The sequence below is a fragment of the Acipenser ruthenus genome, chromosome 1 (genome assembly GCF_902713425.1).
Source record: "Acipenser ruthenus chromosome 1, fAciRut3.2 maternal haplotype, whole genome shotgun sequence".
NCBI classification, from domain to species: domain Eukaryota; kingdom Metazoa; phylum Chordata; class Actinopteri; order Acipenseriformes; family Acipenseridae; genus Acipenser; species Acipenser ruthenus.
Genome location: NC_081189.1, coordinates 68,827,202 through 68,833,201, shown reverse-complemented (window position 1 = coordinate 68,833,201; position 6,000 = coordinate 68,827,202).

The following is a 6,000-nucleotide window of genomic DNA, read 5'->3' as shown; positions in this document are numbered from 1 at the left end:
GATTACTGTAATAGTTTTTAATGGTTAATAAAAGACGTATCATCTAATGTATCACCCTTCTAAAAGTTTACCCTAGTAAAAGCATAGCAAAACGCATAGGCAAACACTAAAGAACAGCAAGGTAAGGCAAAGCATATTAATAAACAAGGCAAACCAGGGTAAACAATGGTAAATGCACAGTTTAACCATGGCAAAAGTATAGTAAAACTGTTTTTGTAAAGAAGGGGTAGGGGCAGTAATGCCTTGGTCAGATGTCACTTTTGTGTTTAATAAAGTGTCACACAGGCTTTACATTTGTAAAACCTAGGATAATCCTAGGATACAAAAGGAGTCTTTAGATTTTGGGATTGGAAATCAAAATTGGGTAAGAGATGGAGGTCACTCACAGTTGACATCCACACTTCTAAACCAGTAAACCTAGGTATTTACTGCAGAGACCACGGGTCAAACAGGAGCCTGCATCCCACTATATTTGCTGAAATTCAGTTGGGTTATTACAGGACAGCTGCAGCCCTGCTATTTAAAACACCTAACAACTAAATAAACAACAAAACTAATTTGACCTACCTCTTCCTCAAAACATCTGAAAACACTCTCAAATCATTACTATTATTACGAGCAACCCAGAGCTAGACTGAGCTTACAACCTCAGTGTCATTACTAAAAACTTCACATTGTAATAAAATGAATGTGTATTAAATAATTTATCCTATCAAATATTATATTACAGAACAGGTGGATTTTTAAAAAGTATATATGACCTGTAACCAGTGACCACATTCTTAATAGCAGCAAAGCACTGTTTTATTAAAAAGCTGTTGTCATCGTGATTTATATTATTGTCTCAGATGTTGACAGTGATGCTCTTGTCAAGCTGTTGACATTTTCACAAATACACTCAAGAAATTCCAAAATGACCAAGTGTGTTGTTGACATGATTATTTTTTATTTTTTAAATATTTTTAAAATTTAGTCGTTGCCAGTTATTTTACCCCGGTTTTCACCCCAATTTAGCATGCCCAATTATTATCTGTTTCCTCGGCTCACCGCTCGCAACCCCCCCGCTGACTCGGGAAATGGAGGCTGGAACACGCGTCCTCCGAAACGTGCTCCTGCCAAGCCGTCATTTTTCGCACTGCAGATCCACAGCAATGCCACCAGACCTATAGTGCCGGAGGACAACACAGATCTGGCGGCTCCACTGCAGAACCACAGGTGCCCTATCGGCCACAGGGGTCGCTGATGCGCGGCGAGCCGTGGATTCCCCTGCCGACCTAAGCCCTCCCTACCCGGGCAACGCTCAGCCAATTGTGCGCCGCCCCCTAGGAACTCCCGGTCACGGTCAGCTGTGACATAGCCTGGATTCGAACCTGCGATCTCCAGGCTATAGGGCACATCCTGCACTCCGCGCGGAGCGCCTTTACTGGATGCGCCACTCGGGAGCCCGTTGTTGACATGATTAAATGTCAACACGCATCATCACCATGTCTCTAAAATAAGTTTTACCTTCTATTACAAGAGATCAAAGTATTTCTGTTTTGATAGTCAAGGCACTACACATAAGAAAGTTTGCAAACGAGAGGAGGCCATTCAGCCCATCTTGCTCATTTGGTTGTTAGCAGCTTATTGATCAGAGAATCTCATCAAGCAGGTCGGCTTCAACAACATTACTGGGGAGTTGGTTCCAGACCCTCAAAATTCTCGGTGTAAAAAAGTGCCTCCTATTTTCTGTTCTGAATGCCCCTTTATCTAATCTTCATTTGTGACCCCTGGTACTTGTTTCTTTTTTCAGGTTGAACAAGTCCCCTGGGTGGACATTGTCAATACCTTTTAGGATTTTGAATGCTTGAATCAGATCACTGCGTAGTCTTTTTTGTTCAAGACTGAATAGATTCAATTCTTTGAGCCTGTCTGCATATGACATGCCTTTTAAACTTGGGATAATTCTGGTCGCTCTTCTTTGCACTCTTTCTAGAGCAGCAATATCCTTTTTGTAACGAGATGACCAGAACGGAACACAATATTCTAGATGAGGTCTTACTAATGCATTGTAAAGTTTTAACATTACTTCCCTTGATTTAAATTCAACACTTTTCACAATAAGTAGGTTAGTCTGAGGACTGAGCAGTTTGGTTTACATTATATTTGTTGTGATGAAGAAGAAAAATCAGCCAGTATGTGATATTTAAATGGAAAATGACATGTTTAATATGATTTTACTCACAAAAAAAAAAAAAGATTTTCATCATCAGTCACCAACAAATCATTCAGTTTCAATAAATGTATATGTGTGTGGACTGGCTTACAATGTATCTGTATAATCTTTGCATTAAACATTACAATACATTCTGCTGTTTCTCATTTGTCTAACGAAAAAAAACTAAAAAAAAAATGTCATTGCACATAGTTGATAAGCCCCTGCTCTGACTGACTTTCACCACATGTATTAAACTTTTTGCTATACTTTGCATTGCACGGGATACTTTTACTTACTACTTTGCTTCTGTGTCATTTCAGCACATCAGCATGTTTACTTCTTTTTTTTTTTTTTAAAGATATGAACACTGGAGATCAAACTCTTTCTAGCCACAGAGCAGGGCAAAGCAAAGGCAAAGGCAGGTTAAGATTCACCACCACTACCTACGCAGGAGGGTTTGGGGGTTAAGGGAGGATTGGAAATTGTTCTTATAAGATTAAGCTGCAAATGATTCCAGGAATACAGTGGCAGACAATGTGCATCTTTTTTTGGAATAAGTGACAGTTAAAGTAAATGTTATTAATTTTTTTGACTGATTGTGAACAGCTTAATTAGTTTGGTAACTACAGCTTATATATGCAGTGCTTAGGGTGGTCGTAAACCAAAGCAATTCTGTCTGCTCAGACTGTGTGAAATGATTTCACCTTACACATGACGTATTAAAAATAATAATTATACCTATGAACTACGGTACTATTAAAAATAACTTTAGAATTATGTTGTGATTTATAATTGATAAAGAGAAGCACACATAGTTCATAACTATTCTGCTGTGCTGGTCCAGATGGTATGCCATACAGCATACAACAAAGTTTGGAGTGTCTGTTGTTAATGCATTATGCATTATGTAGTTAATGATAACCCTTGTTCTGATTTTAAAGAATATGTTCCTACTAAGGGGTAGTTTAAAACCTGTTTGTTTTCACCCTCAGTTAGCACTGTCAGTATGCTGGTGTCATGCATTTACTTCTTTTTCTGCATTCAACATTTAAACCTTATAATTACTGAGGCCTGTAAGTCTTTGTTATAAAAAATACTGTGGAAACCTCCCCCACCTTGAAAAATTGAATTTCAGTGAAGCTAACACTATGCCAAAAAGAGTGCCTGCTCCTTTCATAGTACTTCAGAAAGAATGAATAGAAATACTTCAGTTTAAGTTTCATGAATCATTGTGCCATTAATGCGTCTGTCATCATCGTCTTACCCGAGACGGGACATTGTCTCTCCGGGTAGCTGAGGTGGATTTGTCCTGCTGAAACTCAGTCACCCCTTATTCCCTGCTTATCTCTAAATCAGATCTACTGCATGATGTATTGTGTCTGAGGCTCAGCTACAGTAAGGTTTGTGTTGCATGCCGTATATTGCAGATTATATCATAACGTGTGTGCTGTTCTACATGCAGATAATCAAGAGCTGAAAATGAAATTTCATAAAAGTAACATCAATGCATTTCTGATAAATCAGAATCATATGTTAATGCATAATAAAATACAATATAGTACATGATATCTCTTCAATACAAAATTAAAGATGATATATAAAGCATGGCTGGCAGGTTGTCCAATTCTATAGTTACATTTTATGTGCCTCCCCTTGGTTTCCAATTGGCAGTAGGACTAAAACTAATTTTAGAGTCGCGATAAAATGGTTTTAAACATATAAAGTATCCAAAGTATATCTTGCCTTATCCTTGTGGTGTAAGAGGATTCATAACTCCCAGGTTGCTTAGTGCCACAGTGATGTTGTTTTCAAACAAACCAGTAAACAGAATCGTTATTTTTACCTATACTGTAGTATAGAACTAAAGTGTTGCTCTTGATACAGTATTTATTTCTACTATATATATATATATATATATATATATATATATATATATATATATATATATATATATATATATATATATATATATTGTGATAAAGTCTTGCCTCAAATCAGGTTCTTGTACACAAACAGGGTCTTACAGCCGAAAGGGTAGTCAAAATGGTCCGAAGTCATACACAGAGCAATATCAACCTTTCTCTTGCACTTCCCACAACACAACTCCACAACACCAATCTTTTTCTCCATCTCCTCTATCACCATTTTGTTGTGAACAGGCCCCTTTTAGGCCGGCCACACCCTGTGCAGGTGTGCTGACCACACTCTGTGTGCTTATCTTGAGTTCTGGTAATTGTAGTCTTTTTCGGTGGCCATTTTGTCAGTTGTAGTCCTTCTTGCGGCCACCATTTGGCAAGAGGACACAACCCCATTAAAACCTCTGCCCTTAAATTGATTGTACACGATAGAAGGCAAATGAACACTTAAAAAGGTCAAGACATTCTTGGCTCCAAAAGACATTACTACAACTCTCATGAGGAAGCTGTATTTAACATGTGTTGGCAGTGCCCTTGTGACAGAGAAAGAATGAATCTTGGTTATAAATTGTAAAGGGTTGTAAAGGTTGTAAAGGGAACAGAGTGCCGCAGACTGGATGGTCTGACAATTTATTCCATCTAGAAAGCGGGCGGAGATACGGTACATCCCAGAAGGCTAGTGATGTGGATTGGAGGAGAAACGGTTGCACTTGCTAACCAAAGGGGCCTGACTGGGACATGGCTAAGTGATCTGTTCCTTTTGTTATGGTTAAGGTTGAACCAGGAAAGGAGAACTATATAGGGTTGCCACCTCATGACCTCAAAAATAAGGAAGAAACCCTAACACAACGCCACACAACACACGTGCCCCCCCCCCACCCCCACACACATTTTTATTTTTTTACTCTCACAGATAAAGTAGACTTCTTAAAACATAATTATTAGTTAATGTATTTTAAGATATTTTGACAAATGAAAGCATCACAGGCTTTTTACGTTTTCTATTGGCCAAAAACATTTATTATATATAACGTTAGTTCCAGGGCACTTTTGTAGATTCTTGGCAATTCAAACAAATGTCAGGTATTCACACACATTCAATACAAACAAATATCAATGAAAAACCTAGAACTATGTGGAATTACAAGTTATTTTTAAAATAAATGTCCTCTTTAAAATAAATACCACAAAGCTATTGCAGCTAAGCAGTGGACATGCAACCTGCCCTGGTTCCCGATGTAATTTCTGCTGACAGGAACTCACATACCAGAATGAATTTGTTGCATAAAGCTAAAGATAAATTAAAAAAAAGATATATTGATCTTCGTAAACTCTCTGCACAAATTCTGCTAAATCCTCAGCCTGAGTTTGTAAGTCTTTACAGAATCAGAATTGGTTGTCAAAATGACTAAGATATGTGAATTTAGAAATTGTTAGTTAAGTAGAAATTATTACTGATTTACAAATTGCTTATGATGAGCTAATAACAATGCTGTTGTGTCCAAACATGGATGGTACCAACATATATTGAATCTTTATTGGCAGCCATTAAGTTCTTTATTTCCTTTTCCATACATATTTTTGGTTGCTTCTTGCAGAGGCAAGGAGAGGTTTGTCCTCCATGATCAAGGAGTGGAAGTCTGCACACCCCACATCAAAATAGAGGCTCACAGGAGCTCACTTTTGATAAGCTCTACTGAACACCTGTTTCGGCTGTAGCTCCATTTGTTTTGCGATGGACACCATAGTTGACGTGTGTTGTCGCCACTAAAAGCTGAAACTGAGTTCAGAGATAATCCAAACCTCTCCAGTGAGCTGGTGATGCATTTCACAATGCCATCTGCAGATTCATCTGGATTTTAAATAACATGATATAAATAACGTTAG